Source organism: Apium graveolens, chromosome 1 (assembly GCF_009905375.1).
Source record: "Apium graveolens cultivar Ventura chromosome 1, ASM990537v1, whole genome shotgun sequence".
NCBI classification, from domain to species: Eukaryota; Viridiplantae; Streptophyta; class Magnoliopsida; order Apiales; family Apiaceae; genus Apium; species Apium graveolens.
The window spans coordinates 31,506,223-31,529,469 of record NC_133647.1 but is presented as its reverse complement, the minus strand read 5'-3'; the positions used below and the strand labels follow the sequence as shown (position 1 = coordinate 31,529,469).

The 23,247-nt window shown below is 36.6% G+C and overlaps 1 long non-coding RNA gene across 2 annotated transcripts; it reads left to right on the top strand.

Moving 5' to 3' along the window:
* The first annotated feature begins 375 nt into the window (after positions 1–375).
* Positions 376–6,404, top strand: LOC141719658 (uncharacterized). 2 transcript variants are annotated; one of them, XR_012574146.1, is made up of 5 exons: positions 376–672; positions 826–1,405; positions 1,582–1,674; positions 4,476–5,077; positions 5,967–6,404. It is a non-coding gene; the product is annotated as an uncharacterized LOC141719658 (long non-coding RNA). The 2 variants fall into 2 exon arrangements; XR_012574145.1 differs by having other exon boundaries at positions 826–1,674.
* The last annotated feature ends 16,843 nt before the right edge of the window (positions 6,405–23,247 follow it).

Genomic DNA, 23,247 nt, shown 5'->3' with positions numbered 1-23,247 from the left:
CTATAAAGCTAGTGTTGCAGAGAGATTCCGATATTACACGACATGTAACACCAGCGCCTGTTGTTATATTAGTTATTTTTTATTTTTTAAAAGTAGGAGAGTGAATATTTTATAAATAACTACAATTAAATTTATATTCTAGATTATTCATGCCTCTAAAATTTAGCATGTAATAAAATAGAAAATTTAGAACTTACTGTAAATTAAGACATAGGATATTTTTTCAATTTTACATTTATTAATAATTAACAATTAAACAAAAAAATAAAAATAAAAAGACTAAAAAATAGACATTATTAATAATAGTGAAACTTTGGGCGGTATATTTCCCTCGTAAACGAAAACACGCGTTAGTCTCCTGAAAAAACACTTGAATCTAGTCTCTGTCGACATTATCTCCGAAAATTTTCTCTCACCAGACACCATCTCAAGAATAAATCGAAGACTTCTTAATTGAAAACACATGTTTATGGCTTCAATTTAAACATGCCATAATCGTATTTTAGGGTTCAGCCACGTAAGCCTAGATTCCCAATTAGCCCCCTAATTTCCCCTCTACTTCACAAATTCAATTGAAAATTCTAAACACATCTTAAAATGGGCACATACCGAAAGCCTACACAATATAGCATCTCGAAGAGTGTTCTAAGCTTCTGGATTAAGATCTTCCCGGTAAGATAAACATCATATGCATACACATTATTTTTTTATATATAATATTGACATTTTAGTTTTGGAATAAAACACTTGGGATATTTTATTTTCTTGGCTCTTGACTTAATTACAAAGATTATATGTTAAACTGATAATTCCCATTGGCAACAGATTCTTCTATATTTATGGTATGTATGCCTTTAAACCTTTGCACACTTCAATTTACGATGTGGAGTGAACTATCAAGAGAGAGAGAGAGCGCATTGGCATCAATGACAGAGACCTGATGCATTAGAGCACTTGTTCTACTGCCTTTTTCGGATTTTGACAACCTTCCGGTGATGAAGTAATGCAAGCCAATGATGCGGTTAAGGAGATAATGAGGAACTCTAGAACCAATGCAAGCCTATTTCAGGCAGTTTGGAGATTGGCTAACATTTCTCATTTCATTTGAGTATATGCGGCTGAGGTTTTATAATTGATATGTTATATATGAATTCAAGTTTATAATTGCACACACACAGATTACAACAGGAAAAAATGACAAGGGACTTAAACTTTATGACCCGGGTTACTCTAGTATCGAAAATATTAATATAGTTAATAACAAAGGATTCAATTTAAAAGCAGTCCAGTCTGATGGGTTCAAGGCTAACATCATCTCAGTGGGTGATGACTGCATTTCTGTTGGCGACGACAGTAGTGGTATCACAATCACTAATGTCGCGTGCGGTCCCGGACATGGTATCAGGTAATTCATCATACAGTTAGCTTCTGTATCTACAACATAGCATAAAATTAAAACTTCTTTTAAGGTATTAATTCATCATACAGGTGCTTACATGAATTTTGTTCAAGATACTACAAGTGAGATATGCTAACTACACATAATTGCTACGGTATTTACTAATTATTTCCTTTGTTCAGGGGCTATATTGAAGCAATTAGGGAGATTGAGATGCAGCTTTAACAAAGTGCTAGCAGTCTGGGGTTTGATGACATTGTCGTAGCATGTGGCAGGTGTTGTTCTTCATACATCTTCATTCTGTATATACTTCAAACTATTCCTTTCTGAACATGGTAAATGTTTTTTAAAGGCTTCAAATCGATGAGTTACGTAAAGACAATCAATTTCCCTTGTAATTTAGACCATGCCCTTTCATCAATATATTTAAAACTGAATGTATTGATTTTCTGAGGCTTGTTGAGTTAACAATTTCCAGTATTCAGATTCAAATTCAACCGGCTACAATATATGTACTCTTAGCATCTCAACTGATTGAGTGTGGTGGCTTGACCTTTCTGACACCCTAAAAACTAAATATCCAATGTTTCGGGTATCTGTAACCTTCATAGATTTCTTATTTATGATTTTATGGATGTTTTTTCTTGTTTGACTTTTTTAACGTGTAGTTCTTGGGTTGATAATTTGAATGCATGCTCTAAATCATAGTTGTTAGAAAGATACTCTGCTGCCTACTTCAGTTAAAAATTTCCCTGGGATATTTTGTTGGTTTGTGTCATATCCCTTTATGGAAGTGTTTTTATTCTAAGTTGTCCTAATGACAGTTTTACTTTCCCGTAGAACATTTATACCTGGTCGGCTGGTCCCACCACCATGCTGCAACTTAAAACTAACTTGTATATCAACCAACATGAGTACATGAGGTACTGATAGAGCTGTTCACGAACCGAGCCGTTCGCGAACAAGCTCGAGCTCGGCTCGTTAAGGGCTCGGTTCGGCTCGGCTCGTTAAGGGTTCGAGCTCGAGCTCGAACACAAAAATGTGTTCGTTAAGAAAACGAGCTCGAGCCGAGCTTTTGGCATGTTCGGCTCGAGCTCGGCTCGAGCTCGGCTCGGCTCGAGCTCGGCTCGGCTCGGCTCGAAAAAAAAATTTTAAAAAAAATATTATTTTTTATATATTTAATTATTATGAATTTGATTCAGATTTTTTATAAATATTTTTAAATTATTGAACTATATGAATGTCAAAATATATATTTTAGTAATTTGAAAAAATTCAGATATTAAAATTTAATTTTTTAATTTGATATTTTAATAATTAACAAGTGATTTGACTACTACTTGTAACTAGTATTTATTTCCTGATCGGTGTTTCGATATTTTGAAATTATTTAAAAATTATTCAACCGTACGGATGTCAAGATCTATATATTTAAGTGATATAATAAAAAATTTAGAAAAAATAAATATATTTGGTTTGCTATTTTAACAGTTAACTAGTAGTTTGACAAGTATTTCTCCCATATTAATGTTTCGATTTTTTAAAAAATATTTATGAATGATCCAACCGTACGGATGTTAATATCTATATATGTTAGTAATATGACAAAAATTTTAGAAAAAAAAAATGTATTTGGTTTGTTATTTTAACAGTCAACCGGTGTTTTGACCTTTACTTGTAACTAGTGCTTAGTCTCATATTAATGTTTTAATTTTTAAAAAATATTTATGAATGATCCAACCGTACGAATGTTAATATCTATATATTTTAGTGACATGACAAAAGTTTTAGAAAAAAATAAATGTATTTGGTTTGTTATTTTAACAGTCAACTTGTGTTTTGACTTTTACTTGTAACTAGTGCTTAGTCTCATATTAATGTTTTATTTTTTTAAAAATATTTATGAATGATCCAACCGTACGGATGTTAATATCTATATATTTTAGTGACATGATAAAAATTTTAGAAAAAAATAAATTTATTTTGTTTGTTATTTTGACAATCAACTACTTGTTTGAACAGTACTTAGAACTAGTGTTTAGTCTCATATTAATGTTTCAATTTTTTAAAAAATATTTATGAATGATCCAACCGTACGGATGTTAATATCTATATATTTTAGTGACATGATAAAAATTTTAGAAAAAAATAAATTTATTTTGTTTGTTATTTTGACAATCAACCACTTGTTTGAACAATACTTGTAACTAGTGTTTAGTCTCGTATTCATGTTTTGATTTTTTTTAAAATATTTATAGATGATCCAACCGTACGGATGTTAAGATCTATATATTTTAGTGATATGACAAACAATTTAGAAAAAAATAAATGTATTTGATTTGTTATTTTAACAGTCAACCAGTGTTTTGACTTGTACTTGTAATTAGTGTTTAGTATCGTATTAATGTTTCGATTTTTTTAAAAATATTTATGAATGATCCAACCGTACGGATGTTAAGATCAATATATTTTAGTGATATGACAAAATTTTTAGAAAAAAATAAAAGTATTTGGTTTGTTATTTTAACAGTCAACCGGTGTTTTGACCAGAATTTTTTAATTCAGCTCGGCTCGGCTCGGCTCGGCTCGGCTCGACTCGGCTCGTTTTGATGGAGAAAGCTCGTGTTCGGCTCGTGTTCGGCTCGGTTCGACTCGACTCGATTTTGTTCGATAAAAGCTCGTGTTCGGCTCGTTCGTTAACGAGCTCGAGCTCGAACACAGATTTTTGTTCGTTAAGAAAGCTCGGCTCGGCTCGGCTCGTCAGAAAAAAAATTAAAGCTCGGCTCGGTTCGATCAAAACTCAGCTCGGCTCGGTTCGTGAACAGCCCTAGGTACTGACATATAAAGATATGTGGGTTGGGATTCTTTTCAACTAGCAAAATTGTGAATTGAATAAAATATTATTTAAGTAAGCAAACAATTGGATACAAGTTGTTGGAAGAACTATTCAAACCTTTAAAGTGTGTCAGTTATACATTTCCTACTTTCGTTGGGGGTTACTGCTTTGTTTATTTACGAATTATATTCCTTTATACTTGTAAAAGTTTTGACACTGCTTATATTAACAAAATGCTAGGGTTTCTTATGACCGGGCATTAATGCAGCATCATGCTCTACGTCGTACAAGTTATTCAGAGTCAGAGAATCCAATTCACCAGCCTGGTACAATTCAATAGATAAATCAGTTGACTAAAATTATAGATTTGATCAGAGTAAGGACATATTACAATCCATAAAACTATTTATTTTAAAGAAAGTAACTAGGAAAATATTATTGATAATTGATCTAGACTTTTCTTTCTAGTCGTTGATAATCACCCACAGAGTAAAAATAGTATACGTACTAAATCTCACAATTACAACATTGACTGCCATTCATGTAATAATGAGTAAAGAAAACGAAATGAATATAGGACGTACCAGTTGCATGTCCTGAACTGAGGAAATGTCGGTTCCAGGAGTGTTAACCAATGCAAGCTCCCATCCAGTAGGATCAAAATCTCTAGCTTGCAGAGGAGCAGTTGTGGTTCCTGTTTGTGCATGTACCGAATTTCAAACATTTCACAACAAATGGTCTCACTGCAAGAACTTAGTCAGCTTGGTAGCAGCTGCTCACTACAAATTTGATCCAGTGGTGGCAAGTTTTATTAAAGTATTAAGCTGTCAGGAGATATACAGGTATGTACCTTTACCTACATCAGTTTATGCTCGAGTTCAGGTTGCACGTTTGACAACAACTGCATCACTATTTGTTACCTGCAGATATATAAGCTCTCTTGCATAAAATATAAGTACATAAATGTTCTGTATCTCTATAATCACATAGGATTAACAATCATGTCAAAGTCGAAGACAACTTATGAATTACCATGTTATGAACTACCTCTTTTCAATAGACATGGTATGAACAAATAGGATGGACGCGGACCCTGTTGCTGTAGTTGAAGTTTTTATTCATATGAACAATCAGTTGGATCAGCATGAGGTGTCTAATACCGGGTTTTAGCGCGCCTGAGCCCACAATACAATGTGATAGTATGTGATAATGCAATGGTCTAGCTTGTGTGATACAAAACTAGTTTATTCTAGAAATTTAAACATTTAACAATGACTTGTTAGCTAAACAATTGACGAATTGCTTAATTTGCTTATATTAGTCTCAAACTGTGTTTATGTGAAGCTTAAATGTGTATGTTCTTTTTTAAGTCAAAACTTTCGAAGTTAACAAGGTATTAACAATGACTTGTTACCTAAAAAGTCTGCTGCAGTTTCACCAAGGTGCCAAAGTTGAACCTAGTTCTGATAGGATGCGCAGCTTGTAGGATTTTTTAATCTAGTCCTGGGATTAGATTTTCATATGAAATATATGTTTATATTCTAATGTTTCCTCATAGCTAAATGGAGTACCCTACAAATTTCTTATGTTCCATTTTTTAAAATTATAACCTTCAATACTTACAACCTTATTTTTTAAAAAAATTCTTTTTGTAAAAGTTACAGCTACTTTAAGAACAATAATCCAGTTATATACCAAGCACCTTATAAACATGTCTGATGATGATTGAAGGTGTTGGATGGAACTCCTATTCATGCAAAAGCTCTGTACCGCCGTGGACTGGCCTACATGGAGTCTAGAGGAAGTTAACAACAAGGCACGAAAGCAGTTCAAAGGACTTTTTGGCAGGAAGCCTGGAGAGATTTCCGAGGCTAGAAATGTTAATAAATCAGATCAAACTGCTCACTGCAAACTTGAGCCAGTGGTGGGAAATGTTATTAAAGTATTACTGTAATTTGCAGTGGTTTATTCAATCCGTGTTTGACGAGCAAGACATGGTGCTCGAGGAGGCTTCTCCACAGTGAAGCCAAATATAAAAGCTGACAATAATATAATGGACTTTTGTAAATGAAAGTAGTAATGCTTACTGACCTTAGTTCCCTTAGGGTAGTAGTAGTAATTTATTAATGTAAGCTAGTATGGATGACAATGTTGATATTTTGTTGCTAATGGGCTTGTTCTTTAACCATATCATGTATTTCAAAAAATATAAAATTAACCATTACATTTGCTTATTTTAGTGTAATGTATGTCTGTTTATAGTGTTACATTATAAATGTTACTGTTTCTTTATTACAAAATTGGTGTTACAATATATAGAACATACTGTTGCAATAGGCTATGTGCGGCTCACATATGGGACCCATTTCTGTAATGTTTATAGAACCTAATGTATCACTCATTTTGCGTTACATTGGGCCTTTTAGTGTTACAATAATTGCCTATTGTAACATTTTCTTCTCTGTTACAATAGATCAATGAAGTGTTACATTAGGGTGTCTATTGTAATGCTCGTATACGTAACGCCCCTTGGTGTTACAATAGACCTAATTTAACACTTTTTGGACCTATTATAACACCATTTAGGCATTACAATAGACCACTTATGGCGTAGTGAAACAACCTTAAAAGAGTATTGGGTTCTCCATTTTGACGGAGCGTCCAAAACAAAATCTAGTGGTGCAGGCTTAGTCTTGCAAAACCCTGATGGGTTTATGATTGAATATGCTTTAAAGTTGGACTTCCCGACTACGAACAACGAAGCAGAATATGAAGCATTGATAGCTGGCTTAGACTTGGCTAAAGCCGTGAGGGTCAAAAACCTGAAGGTCTGTGGAGACTCAAGATTTGTAGTTGCTCAAGTTAATGGGGAGTTTGAGGCCGAGGATGATACTATGACCAAGTACATGAGAGTCGTAAAGGGAATACTGACTCGGTTTGATGAATGGTATGCAGAACATGTTCCGAGAGAGGAGAACACTATGGCGAATGTCTTGTCTCAGTTCTCCTCATCTGAAATCAAGAACTATCCGAGAAGTATTTACTTTCAGGTCTTGAAGACCCTTACTATTCATGTCATAAATCTGATAGCACCGGTTGGTGTGGCAAGCTGTTGGATAGACCCGATCAATACCCACTTAGAAACTGGATGGCTCCCCGACGATGCCCAGGAGGCACACAAGCTGTCAGTTATAGCGTTAAGATATTCATTAATTGAAGGCCTTCTTTACAAAAGGTCCTTTGTTATTCTATACTTGAAGTGCTTAAGACCTCTTGAAGCAGATGAGGCACTTAAAGAAGCCCGTGAAGGGATTTGTGGACAACACTTGGGGGGCAGGACCCTCGCTCACAAGATAACTCGGTTGGGGTTCTACTGGCCAACTATGCTAGCCGATGCAAAGGCTTATGTGAAGAGATGTGACAGATGCCAGATGCATGCTCCGATAGTACGACAACCCGCAGAGAGGCTTACGTCAATCAGCACACCCATCCCTTTTGCAATGTGGGGGATGGACATACTTGGACCATTTTCTATGGCATCGGGACAGAGGAAGTTCATTGTGGTAGCCATAGATGAAAGGTTTTTAGCACATAAACGCAACGAAAAATGTAAATTTAAATCCTAAAAATTGAAACCCTCCACAGGATCCATGCGAAAAATAATATTTAATTCGTAGTTCAGTATGTTTACCTTAAGAAGCTTTACGTTAATGGAAAGATGGAGGTCTTGAATGATCACCACGTAGCCCGTCGCTAGAACGATCTACGCCTTGAAGGTATCCATACGAATGATCGCCCGAAGGATGGGTGTGTACTAGCACGTTCTTGAGGCCGCCTTCTTGCTCTCTCTATCTCTCTTCAAGCTGCTAAGGTTTATGTTTTATCAAATAAAACGTGTAACCCTAATTCTATTAGAAAAAGATATTATATAGGCAAGAGCTAATAGGCCTCCAACCCTAAACTGAATTTTAGAGTTATTATTTCAAAATTCTAATTATTGTATTATTAAGTCTCACTTAATCATCCAATAACTTAATTTCAGATTTAATATTAAATTCGAATTTTCTATTTATTTAATTAATTAAGTCACACTTAATTAATAACAAATAATTCGAATTACTTACATTTAATCTAAATCCGAATTTAAATGAAATAATCCTCGAATCATTGTGCGACCCTTTAGGTTATTTTATTACGTTGGCAACAATTTTAAATCTAATTTAAAATCATAAACAATGAGCGGCATCTAGTAATACATCATTGTTACCCAAGTAATAATAATTAAATCGGTGATCAATTAAACCTTTCGTGAATAATGTACAATGTAATATAATCCCTTTAGCCTTATATTATAGATCAAACTCGAAACATGCATTGTGTCATCCTCTGTTAACGTTCAATCCTTCTTTCCTTGGTCAATGAGTAAACTATTAAATAAATCAGTATTTGAGCACGACCATGCATTTTATAGTCTTACTCAATCAAGAGGCCAATAATATCACTCCTTTAATAAAGGAGGGCTAAAGCCCATCTAGATCATTCATATTTCTCATACGATTCATAATGTACCCAATGTCTACTTTTATTATCACCCGGTCAAAGGTAACTTTTAATGCAACCAAAGTATATTAATTCTCATATAGAAATATAATGATTTCAAGTCTAAGGACCAATACATCATTATCACTGTGAGAATTACTTATGATACCACAGACATGTAGAATCTCACATTGGGTCTTCCAGCACCATGTATATAATACATGTGCCTGTGTTTTGACTTTAGTATCACTACACCTATGATCAATGAGATGTGATCATCAGTCAACATTCACACTAGTCTTAATGCATTATTATTGTCCCTTAATAATAATACTCGACTAGGGATCTTTAGGAATATCGATACTATTCTCATAATCTCATTTCTAAGTCACGTACTTAGAGATATAGAATTACATATCATATTCCAAGGACATTTATTAATCTAACATCTTATCGCAGAAAATAAAGATATAATAAGTTACTAAAGAATAATCCATATAATCAGAATTAATAATCCAAATGTTTCATAATATAAACATAATAGTGTTGTCTCTAGGGCACAAACACTAACAATCTCCCACTTGCACTAGAGCCAATCACCCATGTATCTAATACCTATGGAACTAGTATGACCATCGTGCTTTTGCTACGACAAAGCCTTAGTTAGTGGGTCTGCAATATTATTATCAGTATGCACTTTACATATATGTATATCTCCTCTTTCATTAATCTCTCGAAGGAGGTGATATCTCCTAAGTACATGCTTTTCCCGGGAATGGGACCTTGGTTCTTTAGCATGCGCGATGGCTCCATTATTATCACAGTAAAGATCAACTGGATCTGTGATCGATGGAACCACACCAAGTCCCGTTATGAATTTCCGTATCAAACAGCCTCTTTGGCTGCTTCACTGGAAGCAATATACTCAGCTTCCATCGTGGAATCAGCTACTGTCTCTTGCTTTGAACTCTTCCAGCTTACAACACCTCCATTAAGGAAAAACACAAAACCTGACTGAGATACTGAATCGTCTCTGTCTGTGTGAAAGCTGGCGTCAGTGTAACCCTTTACAACCAGCTTCTCATCTCCTCCATACACCAAGAATGAATCTTTAGTCCTTTTCAAGTACTTGAGAATATTCTTGACAGCTGTCCAATAACCCTCACAAGATTAGACTGGTATCTGCTTGTCATGCTCAAGGCATACGAAACATCAGGACGAGTACATATCATCGCATACATTATAGATCTAATTGCCGAAGCATATGGAACTTTGCTCATACGGCCCTTATCATCTAATGATTTAGGCAGTTCTCTTTTGAGATCAATATCCCATGAGATATTGGGACATATCCTCTTTTTGCCTCTTGCATCCCGAAACGATGCAATACTTTGTCAACGTATGTACTCTGACTTAGGCCGATTAATTTCCTTGATCTATCTTTATAGATCTTGATCTCTAATATATAGGTAGCATCACCTAAGTCCTTCATCGAGAAACTATTTCCCAACCAAGTTTTAACAGCCTGTAGAGAAGGTATGTCATTTCCTATTAGTAATATGTCATCTACATATAGTACTAGGAATGTCACATGGCTCCCACTAACCTTCTTGTAAACACATGGTTCATCTTCATTTTGAATAAAGCCAAATTCTTTGACTATTTCATCAAAATGACGATTCCATCTCCTTGAGGCTTGCTTCAATCCATAAATAAATCGAAGCAACTTACAGACCATCTTAGCAAACTTGGGGATCGACAAAACCCTCAGGTTGTATCATGTACGCATCTTCTTCAAGGCTCCCATTTAAGAAAGCGGTTTTAACATCCATTTGCCAAATCTCATAGTCGTAGTAAGCAGCTATTGCTAGCAAAATCCTGATGGACTTGACCACAGCAACTTGTGAAAAGGTCTCATCATAGTCTATACCATAAACTTGTTTGAAACCTTTTGCCACCAGTCACGCTTTATAGGTCTGTACTTTACCATCCATGTCAGTTTTCTTCTTGAAAACCCACTTGCACCCTATAGGTTTTACCCCTTCAGGTGGATCAACTAAAGTCCATACTTTATTTTGATACATGGATTCCATTTCAGATTTCATGGCCTCTAGCCATCTCTCGGAGTCTGGACTGTTCATAGCATCTTGGTAGGTAAGAGGCTCATCATTATCTATGAGCATTACATCATCATCTTGAGTCAAGAGAAATCCATAATATCTCTCTGGCTCATGACGAGCCCTACTAGATCTACGAATAACCTGTGTTTCCGGAGCAGGAACATCTTGATGTACTTCCTGCCCATTTTCCAACTCTGGTTCAATATTATTTTGTACAACTCGATCTTCATCGAGATCGATAGTCCTCCCACTAATTTTCTTTGAAAGTAATTCTCTTTCAAGAAATACAGCAGTTCGAGCAACAAACACTTTGTTCTCGGTAGGATTATAAAAACTATACCCTTTAGTTTCTTCAGGATATCCCACAAAATAACATTTATCCGATTTTGGTCCCAGCTTTTCAGACATCAAGCATTTCACAAAGACTTCGCATCCCCATACTTTCATAAAAGACATGTTGTGATGTTTCTCAATCCATATCTCATATGGAGTCATTTGAACCGATTTAGTTGGAACTCGGTTTAGTGTATATGCAGTCGTTTCTAGAGCATAACCCCATAAACTTATTGGAAGATCTGCTAGACTCATCATCAATCGCACCATGTCCAAAAGGTACGATTTCTCCTCTCAGAAACTCCATTCCATTGAGGCGTTCCAGGAGGAGTAAGTTGTGATACGATACCACACTCCTTCAAGAAACCTTTAAACTCAAGGCTTAAGTATTCCCCTCCACGATATGATCGTAGAACTTTTATACTTTCCCCTGTTTGCTTTTCCACTTCAGCCTTGTATTCTTTGAACTTTTCAAAAGAATCGAATTTGTTCTTCAAAAGATACACATATCCATATTTACTGAAATCATCAGTAAAAGTAATGAAGTAGTAAAAGCCACCTCTTGCTATCGTACACATTGGACCACATACATCACTATGTATAAGTCCTAATCGTTCGGTGGCCCTTTCACCTTGTCCGGTAAAAGGAGCTTTTGCCATTTTGCCAATGAGACAAGATTTGCATTCTTCGTATGATTCAAAATCAAACTTATCCAAGTAACCATATTTATATAATTTGGAAATGCGTTTCTCATTTATGTGACCTAAACGACAATGCCAAAGGTATGTTTGATTTGAGTCTTTCATCTTAATATGTTTATTATCATTATTTATGTTATAGACAAGAGTATCTATATCAAGAACATATAAACCATTAAACAAATGTGCAATCTTGTAGGTAACATTATTGAATGAAAAGGAACAACTATTGTTCTGAATTAAAAATGGAAAACCTTTCTTGTCCAAACAAGAAACCGAAATAACGTTTCTACAAATTGCAAGCACGTATAAATAGTTATCTAGTTCTAAAACAAGCCCAGTGGGCAACGCTAAACGATAAGTCCCTACAGCTAAAGCAGCAACCTTTGCTCCATTGCCAACTCGTAGGTCGACTTCTCCCTTCGCCAATGTCCTACTTCCCTGTAGTTCCTGCACATTATACAAATGTGAGAACCACATCCAGTATCTAATACCCAAGATGTAGAAGTAGACAAATTGACTTCTATAACCTAAATACCTGAATCAGAAGCAGTAACAACAGCCTTCTTCTTCTTCAGATCCTCCAAATAAGCATGACAATTCCTCTTTCAATGACCTGGTTTCTTGTAATAGTGACAATCACCAACCTTTGGAACACCACCTTTAGGCTTCAAAGCCTTGGTCGGATCAGGTTTCAGATTGGCATTCAATTTAGATCCCATCTTCCTCTTGCCTTTCCATTTACCCTTTCCTTTGGCCTTCCCCTTATTCACCATCAACATGGGAGCAGGGGATGCCTTCTGAACGTTGGTCTCAGTAGTTTTCAACATAGCCAACAGTTCGGTGGGGTTCTTATCTATCTCATTCATATTGTAATTCATCAAAATTGAGAATAACTGTTGTTAAAATATTGAAAAATTAGGTCAATCTGGTGCTCCACAGCAATCGGGGCACCCAACTTGTCAAGGTACTCAATATACCCAATCATCCTTAGAACATACGGTCCAACCGGATCATGTTCTCCCTGCTTACATGCATGCAACGATTTGAAAGTATCAAACCTCTCCTTACGAGCCTGTCTTTCAAACATTTATTTAAGGTGCTCAATCATATCATAAGAATCTATATTCTCAGGTTGTTTATGAAGTTCAGCACTCATGGTCGCTAACATGAGACATTCAACATCCATGTCATCATCGATATGTTTCTGATAAACATTATGTTGAGCACGGGATGCTCCTTCAGGGAGAGGTGCAGGGCGAAGGATATCTATGGCATAGAGCTTGCGCTCTTGTTTGAGGACAATCCTCAAGTTCCTCTTCCAGTCAAGGAAGTTTGTTCCTGTCAGCTTGTCCTTCTCAAGGACTGATCGCACAAAGAAGTTGTTTGAATTGATTGCCATTTGATATCTACAATGTTTAAAATGCATAAGATAAATTAGTTTACAGATGATTATTAAATTATGTTCAAGTGATTATTCTTATATATTCAAAATATATATCTCCCACTATTTTATCAAATTAATAGCCCTAACTATTAATTCGGAAAGAGTATCTTCTATATACTTTCTAGTGAGCCAAGATCCAAATTTTCACAACATTTTAGTTCAGCTTTGGATTTACTCCTAAAACATGATTCAATAAGGTAGACAATATTTGTCAATTATATCAACTATATAATTCTTGGATAGTTTAGTGGAACAACATTTATTCTTATTTATCCAATAAATCTCACCAAACTCTATGCCTATAAGTTCACAATCCTATTGTGGTAACTTAGTTAAGTTAAAACCCAAAGGTCTAAAAGGTATCATATACTTCAACACGCCGTCCCACGATAGATGGGAGTTATAACGACTCGTGTATATTCTTTTATTTTTATTATATTTAAAGTATAATAAAGGTTTAAATAATTAAATCAAATGTGTGTAACGGTTTTGGCAGCAGTTATTGATTTTTATTTAACTATTTGTGCTCTGTTGATATGTGGGATTGAATTGTGTGATTTATTAGTGAGTTATATGATTTTATCTCGCTTGTAAAACTGATTTTATTGCAGTTTTAATTCCATAAATACTTGGATTATTTCTAAAATTGGTTTTATAATTTTATAATGCCAATAATTATTTTTAGGACTTTATAAAATTGAGAAATCAATATTCTATTAATTAATTATTTTTAAATGTTTTTCTGAGTATAAGTATTGGTAAAATCCATATTTAATTCAGGAAATATTCAAAAATCATGAAACTTATATTTTATTAAATACGTATTATTCTTAGAATTTTAAAATTATTTTAGAATTTTTCGGGATTCGTATCACCCGCGCGTCGTTTCGTTATTCGTCAAAAAGCGGGTACAAAGTGCACCTTAAAAATTATTTTAAAAATTTTGAAATTTATGTTTTTGTAAACTTCGGGATATTTATGACATTTTGATATTATTTTCGTAATTTTCTGAGATTATTTTTCGTACACCTCGAATCGTTAATTTTAAATTTTGAGACAAAGCGGTACTGCAGGACACGTGTTACTTTCAGGTTAATTGGTTGATACGTGTCATTTTCCTTTTCAATTACCAGACACGTGGCTGCACATCAATTTCTTTACAGAGCAAATTTCTTTCCTTTTATTTTTATTTTTTTACCCCTTTGGTCTCTCTCGGCTGCCTTCTTTCTCTCTGGCAAAATCTCTCTAATCTCTCCCTTAATCTCTCCTCCTCCCTCTTTCGTTTCTCACGACCGTCCCTTTTCTTCTTTTTCTCAGTTGTTCTCGCATTTCGGTAAGTTACGCTGCCGTTTTTCTTCCATTTCCGGCCGCCTGTTGCCGCCGGTTCTCCGGTATGGTGGCGGCGGTGGGTGGTTGTGCTCGATTATGAGCACTATGTGTGATTATGTGTGTGTGTTATGTGATTATGTGTGTGTATCGAGTGTTTGTGTGTGTGACAGTGTTTGTGTGTGGGTTGTGGCGGCGCGTCGCCACGTGTGTGTGATGTTGTGTGTCTGTGGGCTGGTCTCCTTGCTGGGCTTGACCTGTTGCAATTGGGCTTGTTGCAGTGAGCTTGGCTGTTGTTGTTGGGCCTCTAACAGTGAGGCTAGTGGTGTGGAATAAATTATGCGTGAATATAGAATTGGTATGGAATGAAAATGTGGATTGTTGAGAATTATTGACGTCGATTATAATCGACGGGTAGTCTTATAAATAAAGAATTTGCTATTAAAATTTTCTAAAAAAATATATTTGTAAACGTACATAATTATGTTCTACGTGTTACCCCTATTTATGTTCGAGAGATGTGATTACATGATTATGTGTATAATAATAATACGAGTCGGGTTGTCGGATTTGGGCTATTAGGATTTGAGGATATCAAGCATGTCGGTATAACTAATTAGGGTACTCTGTATTTGTAGATCCCAGTCGAGTTTTTCCAGGATCGAAGTCAGCGTGAAAGCTACTTAGGGTTTTGTAAAGCGTTGCAAGGCAAGTACCCGTGACCATTCTTTTATGGTTCAGTCCATATGAATAGCTAAATGTTTTATTCTTGTTAAGGAACAGAAACGTTTTAAGTTACGTATCCCCTGTAGTTATAAATCACTGTTTTTAAATTGTTTTGGGGAAAAGTAACTTCGAAAGGTACCTATCTCAAATGAAATGATTTTGTGAACTGGATTTTATATGTGTGCTGGTTAAATAAATGATTTTGGAAATGAGATAGGTACAAGTGTTTTGAAAACTGGATAAAACGGTCATATATGGGATATATTGGGGCCAGAGTAGGCCTATTGAGGTGGCGTAAGAGGCTAATTCGGTTGCGCGCACTATATAACCGATTAGTCTAGCAGGTCAGAGACCTAGCTAGTCTCTGAGTTCCGGAACAGGTAAATGGGATGGCAGTTAGAGCCGTCTGGTGTTGATAGCCTGATCAGCTGTCTTCACATATCCGCTATGTATCTGATTGGGATTTGTGATTTATATAAGAGCATAAGTAGTTGATACAGCGGTTTTATAAAAATGATTTGCATGCTAAAATTGGACTCTGGTATTTATACAGCACACTACTATGTTGTTTTAATAAAGCATGCTAGTTAGTGATATCCAGTTATCTCTGATTTTCATTATGAAATGTTGATATCATGGTTACAGTTCTGTTCCTATTATTGTTACATTCCAGTTTTTATTCTGTTATTCATATCTTGGTACTGCTGAGCGATTATGCTCACCCTTGCAAACTGTTATGTATATTTTGCAGATGCCTAGAAGATCAGTCATACCGACCCATGTTCCCGCCCCTACTGGACCCGGCTCCTCTGAGGTAGTTTGTATCAGGCCATGAGGTCTGAGGAGTTGCTGAATAGAGTTAGAGAGTGTTAGATGTTGAATAAAGAGTTTGTAGTATTGAGAACCTGAATTATACTTGAACCTGGATCGGATCTTGGTTTGGGGTCAAGTTAGTATATTTTAATAATAATTCTGTTGTTTAGATTTTTGGTAATTGTGTTTAGTGACGTCAACTCCTGACCGCGGGGTTGAGGCCGTCACAGTTGGTATCAGAGCTACAGGTTCAAGTCTCTGATTCAGGTGAGGGATTGTGTCGAGTAAGTGATAATGTAAGTCTTTAGGTGTGAGTCAGCAACTCATATAGAGGAGCAAACCATTAGAGTTAGTCGAGGGTTCCGACGGCGTTACCCTGGCATCTATTAAATGTTTTGATAGAATTTCCTTGACCTGGTTGTGTCTTGCCTGTATATTTATTATGTTGATAGTGGCCTATTGCGATTTCGAGTTCTCCATCTCGGGAAAATCCTTCTGATTCGGATAGCTCAGATTCTGAGAGACCCCCTAATGCTGTTACCGAGGAGACCCCTATGCCTCCTCCACCAGTCCCTTCCTTTGTGCCTCGAGACATCCCTGGATCTGGTCCTCGTCCCTGTTGGGTACGTAGGTCTGTGTCTGCTGTCAGGGATTTCCCTCCCGGCTGCGGTCCCAGTTCTTTCATGATAAGACCTGCAGAACCTCCTGTGGCCCCAAGTGGTACTTCTTCACCGATCCCTTACCATGTTCATAGGGCGGTGAATACTTCTTTTATCAGAGATCAGAGTTCGGAGTTTGCTGCTCAGTTTGATCAGGTACCTGTTGCACCTTTCCAGGGCATCCCAGCCCCTTCCCCTGAGGTGCGAGCCCGTGTGAGAGCATTGACCCAGATGGCTGTAGAGAGGGCTAGATCTGTTAACCGTTTCATTAGTTCAGAGTTCAGAGCTGTGCAGTATCAGGACTTAGTGAACTGGCTAGTGTTGAGCTAGGTTTCATTGGTGGCAGTGGTAGTGGCTAGACAGAGTTGCAGCAGAGGGATGCAGAGCTCAGAGTTGACCTCTAGGAGTTCTGTAGTTGTTTACTTTGTATATGTACATTATGTTGTGATAGTTTGTAGTAGGCGAGGCTGCTACGACAACCAATTTTGGTGTGTATTTGGATGGTTCTTTTCAGTTGGATTTTCAGTTGTACTAGTTGGATTCTATTGGTTACTATATTTCAGCTGCTTTATCTTATTGTTCAGTTTTTATATATTGTGCGTTGCTATTATTGTTGTTATTATTATTGTTGTTTCTGTTTCTGGTATTTTTAGACTATAATCATTCACCCAGGACGGATCCAATTAAACTGGGGATGAGAATATTGTCTTTATGGCAACACTTTCCTGATGCATAAATATAAACTACTGGAGCAATCCATTTTCTTATATATGATTGTTATGTTTCAGGAAATGCCACCAAAGAGAAATTCTCAGCCCAATAACGGATCTGCTGGGGATCCTTCCATGAGTGACTTGATGAACTTGTTGCGTCAGCAGACTGTACAGCTGGCCCAACAACAATAACAATTCCAGCAGCAGCAGCAACAATTGCAACAGCAACAACAACAGCAACAGCAGCTCATACAGCAACAACAACAGCAAATCCAACAACAACAACTACAAATCCAACAGCAGCATGAGATGAGAGGGGCAAATCAAGGTGTTAGTTTTAAGTCTTTTCAAGCAGTGAAGCCCCCAGAGTGTAAAGGAGAAGTAGATCCTGTTGCTGCCAGGATATGGTTAAAGGAAATGGAAAAAGCGTTTGCGCTCACCAAGGTGAGTGAGGATTTAAAGACTGATTATGCTAGTTATTTCCTGAGGAATGATTCGAATTATTGGTGGAAATCTACGCGAGCCCTAGAAGGAGAAGGTCCAGTTCCCTGGGCCAGATTTACAAAATTGTTTTTGGAAAAATATTTTCCGGACTGTCTCCAAAGTCAAATGGAGATGGAATTTTTGGAATTGAAACAAGGAGATAGGAGTGTCACGGAATATGAAGCGAAGTTTACGGAGTTGGCCCGTATAGCACCGGAATATGTGAGTTCAGAAGCTCAACGAGCGAAGCGGTTTCAACAAGGGTTGAAGCCTGAAATAAGGAGTGGAGTTGTAGCCTTACAACTCAAGACATATACTTCGGTAGTCCAGGCTGCCCTAGTGATAGAGAGTGATCAGAAGTTAGCTGCAAAGGAGCAGGGTGAGAAGAAGAGGAAATTTAAAAGTGGACCCGCTAAGTCAGAATCAGGAATAGCAAGTCAGAAGTTCCAGCGTTGGTTTGGCAAAAATAAGAATAAGAAGTTTAAAAGGCAGAACTTTTTCCAAGCTAAACCCGGTACTACTTCAGTTAACTCTGCCCCGACGAGGATGAGCAAGCCAGTGGTTGAGTGTAAGACATGTGGGAAGAGGCATAGTGGACAGTGCCGAGAGAACATTAATTGTTTTAAGTGTGGACAGAAAGGTCACTATTCCACAGAGTGTAAGTCTGAGATTCAAGGAGTTACTTATTTTAATTGCGGCAAAGTGGGACACATAGCTAGGAATTGCAAGTGAGTGACTTAAGGTAATGTCGGAAGGAGTGTGTCCCAAGGACCAGCAACTAGTACTGCTAGAGCTAGGACTTTTAAGATGACCCAGAAGTCTCCAGTTCATGATTTCAATGTAGTTGCAGGTACGCTTACTCTTAATTCCGTACCTGTTAACATTTTATTTGATTCGGGAGCGTCCAAATCTTTTATATCTGTGAATTGTGTGAATAAAATGTAATTGATGTTAGAAGACCTAGACGAACCTCTAATCATAGAAGTGGCTAATAAAGATAAAGTACCCGTAAAACAATTTTGTCCTAGTTGTTCCCTAGAGATTTCAGGGTATATGTTCCCTGTTGACTTAATACCCTTCGAGTTGGGAGACTTTGATGTTATTTTAGGCATGGATTGGTTATCTTTACATAAGGCGAATATAGATTGTAAGAAAAAGAGAGTTGCTATGTACACCCCAGATAATAAAAGGATCAGCTACCAAGGACAGGGACAAGATAGGAAGTTCCTTTCAGTGATGCAAGTAAAAAGATTGATACGGCAAGGATGTGAGGCGTACTTGGCTCATGTGGTGGATATGAAGAAAGAGACCCCTATCTTGGATGAGATCCCTATAGTAAGAGAATTCCCTGACGTTTTCCCAAAAGAGTTACCAGGATTGCCACTTGATCGAGAGATAGAGTTTTCCATTGATTTGATACCTGGAGCTGAACCAGTTTCTAAGGCCCCATACAGGATGACCCCGATGGAAATGAAAGAATTGGCTAAGAAACTTCAGGAATTGTTGTACAAGGGAGTTATTCAACCCAGTGTTTCCCCGTGGGTTGCTCCAGTGCTATTTGTGAAGAAAAAGGATGGAAGCATGAGATTGTGCATTGATTATAGAGAGCTGAACAAGTTGACAATAAAGAATAAGTATCCTTTGCCACGAATCGATGATTTGTTTGATCAGCTTAAGGGAGCATGTTACTTCTCAAAGATTGACTTAAGATCTGGCTACCACCAACTCAAGATAAAGCCTAAAGATATTCCCAAGACTGCATTCAGAACAAGGTATGGCCATTACGAGTTTTTAGTGATGTCGTTTGGATTGACGAATGCGCCAGCGACTTTCATGGATTTGATGAATAGGGTATACAAGGAGTATTTGGATAAATTTTTTATTGTATTTATTGATGACATCCTTATATATTCGAAGAATCCAGAAGATCACGCAATGCATCTGTAGATTGCCCTTCAAAAATTAAGAGAAAAGCGATTGTATGCGAAGTTTTCTAAGTGTGAGTTTTGGCTGACCGAAGTACAGTTTCTTGGACATGTGGTGAGTAATGAAGGTATCAAAGTAGACTCGATAAAGATCGAAGCCGTATTAAAGTGGGAGCAACCGAAGACACCAACGAAAATAAGGAGTTTTCTTGGATTAGCAAGATATTATCAAAGGTTTGTGAAAGATTTCTCGAAGATTGCATCCCCACTAACTAAGTTGACCAGGAAGAATGAGAAGTTCGTTTGGATGGAAAAGTGTGAAGAGAGTTTCCAGGAGTTAAAACGAAGACTAGTGACGACTCTAGTGTTAGCATTGCCAGATGAGACAAGAAACTTTGTAATCTATAGTGATGCTTCTTTGAAAAGATTGGGATGTGTGTTAATGCAGCATGACAAAGTGATTGCTTATGCCTCCAGACAGTTAAAGCCCCACGAGCAGAAATATCCAGTTCATGACCTTGAATTGGCAGCTATAGTATTTACTTTAAAGTTATGGCGTCACTACTTGTATGGAGAGAAATGCGATATTTACACAGACCATAAGAGCCTGAAGTACATATTCACGCAGAAAGATCTGAACATGAGACGGAGAAGGTGGTTGGAGTTGATTAAGGATATGATTGTTCGAATAATTATCACCCAGGTAAAGCCAATGTAGTGGCTGATGCCTTGAGTAGGAAGGAAAGGCTAAATATGGCTAAGATTGCGGAGGAATTGGTAGAGACTTGGAAAGAATGGAAATTGAAGTTCGAGTACTTAACGGAAGTCAGGAGCAACTATATGAAGTTACTTTCCATCCAGCATTAATGGAAAAGATCAAAAGATGTCAGGAAGGAGTTTTGGAACAAGAGTTGAATACTTTGACAGGAGAAGAGTTGTGTACTCAAAAAGATATTCAAGGTTTATATAGATTTTCATCCAGAGTTTGGATTCCTAATGTAACGGAGTTGAAGAATGAAGTATTGCAGGAAGCACATAACTCTAGGTTTTCTATCCACCCTGGTAGTACCAAGATGTACCAGGATCTGAAGAAAAAATTTTGGTGGCCAGGAATGAAGAAGGATATTGCCAATTGGGTAAGTAGATGTCATGTGTGTCAAACGGTGAAAGCAGAGCATCAACGACTGAGTGGATTGTTACAACCTTTGGAGATTCCCCAATGGAAATGGGAAGACATTACTATAGATTTCGTAGTGGGATTGCCAAGGACGAGAGCGAATCATGATACTATTTGGGTAATCATTGATAGGTTGACTAAGTCGGCGCATTTCCTTCCGATCAGTGAAAGATATTCGTTGGAAAAATTGGTCAAGTTGTACTTGGATGAGATAGTTACCAAACATGGAGTGCCTGTTTCTATAGTGTCGGATCGAGACCCGAGATTTAATTCCAGGTTCTGGACTAAATTCCAAGAGTGCCTAGGAATGAAATTGAATATGAGAACCGCTTATCATCCCCAGACGGACTGCCAAAGTGAAAGAACGATTCAAACCATAGAGGATATGTTGAGAGTCTGTGTTCTGGATTTTAAAGGTAATTGGGATGAGCACCTACCTTTGTTTGAGTTCTCGTATAATAACAGTTATCATGCCAGTATTGGGATGCCGCCTTACGAAGCCTTGTATGGACGTAAGTGTATGTCACCGTTGTATTGGGATGAGGTAGGAGAAAATAAAGTGTTAGGTCCTGAGTTGGTTCAGCAAACCAGAGATGCCATAGTATTGATCCAGAAAAGGTTAGAAGTAACCCAAGATAGACAGAGGAAGTATGCAGATTTATATAGGAAAGATATGGACTTCGAGATAGGAGCTCTAGTGTTACTAAAGGTATCACCTTGGAAAGGGTTAGTACGATTTGGTCAGAAAGGTAAACTTAGCCCTAGATTTTTAGGACCCTTTGAGGTTCTAAAGAAAGTAGGAAAGGTTGCTTATGAGATAACATTACCACCGCAGTGGCAGCACATTCATAATGTATTCCACGTGTCTATGTTAAAACCCTATGTCCCTAATTCGAATCAAGTCATAGAATATGAACCGATTGAACTTCAACCAGATTTGTCCTATGTGGAACAACCGGTCCAAATCCTAGACCGTAAGGAACGAGTCCTATAGTAAAAGTTCTGTGGAGAAATCCTCGAGTTGAAGAGTCTACTTGGGAATTAGAGTTAGACATGCTTGATAAATAACCTCATTTGTTTAGCTAAGTCAGATTCTGGGGACAGAATCTTTTTAAGGGGGAAAGGATATAACGACTCGTGTATATTCTTTTATTTTTATTATATTTAAAGTGTAATAAAGGTTTAAATAATTAAATCAAATGTGTGTAATGGTTTTGGAAGCAGTTATTAATTTTTATTTAACTATTTATGATCTGTTGATATGTGGGATTGAATTGTGTGATTTATTAGTGAGTTATATGATTTTATCTCGCTTGTAAACCTGATTTTATTGCAGTTTTAATTCCATAAATACTTGGATTGTTTCTAAAATTGGTTTTATAATTTTATAATGCCAATAATTATTTTTAGGACTTTATAAAATTGAGAAATCAATATTCTATTAATTAATTATTTTTAAATGATTTTCTGAGTATAAGTATAGGTAAAATCCATATTTAATTCAAAATATTCAAAAATCATGAAACTTATATTTTATTAAGTCCGTATTATTCTGAGAATTTTAAAATTATTTTAGAATTTTTCGGGATTCGTATCACCCGCGCGTCGTTTCGTTATTCGTCAAAAAGCGGGTACAAAGTGCACCTTAAAAATTATTTTAAAAATTTTGAAATTTATGTTTTTGTAAACTTCGGGATATTTATGACATTTTGACATTATTTTCGTAATTTTCTGAGATTATTTTTCGTACACCTCGAATCGTTAATTTTAAATTTTGAGGCAAAGCGGTACTGCAGGACACGTGTTACTTTCAGGTTAATTGGTCGATACGTGTCATTTTCCTTTTCAATTACCAGACACGTTGTTGCACATCAATTTCTTTACAGAGCAAATTTCTTTCCTTTTATTTTTATTTTTTACCCCTTTGGTCTCTCTCGGTTGCCTTCTTTCTCTCTGGCAAAATCTCTCTAATCTCTCCTCCTCCCTCTTTCGTTTCTCACGACCGTCCCTTTTCTTCTTTTTCTCAGTTGTTCTCACATTTCGGTAAGTTACC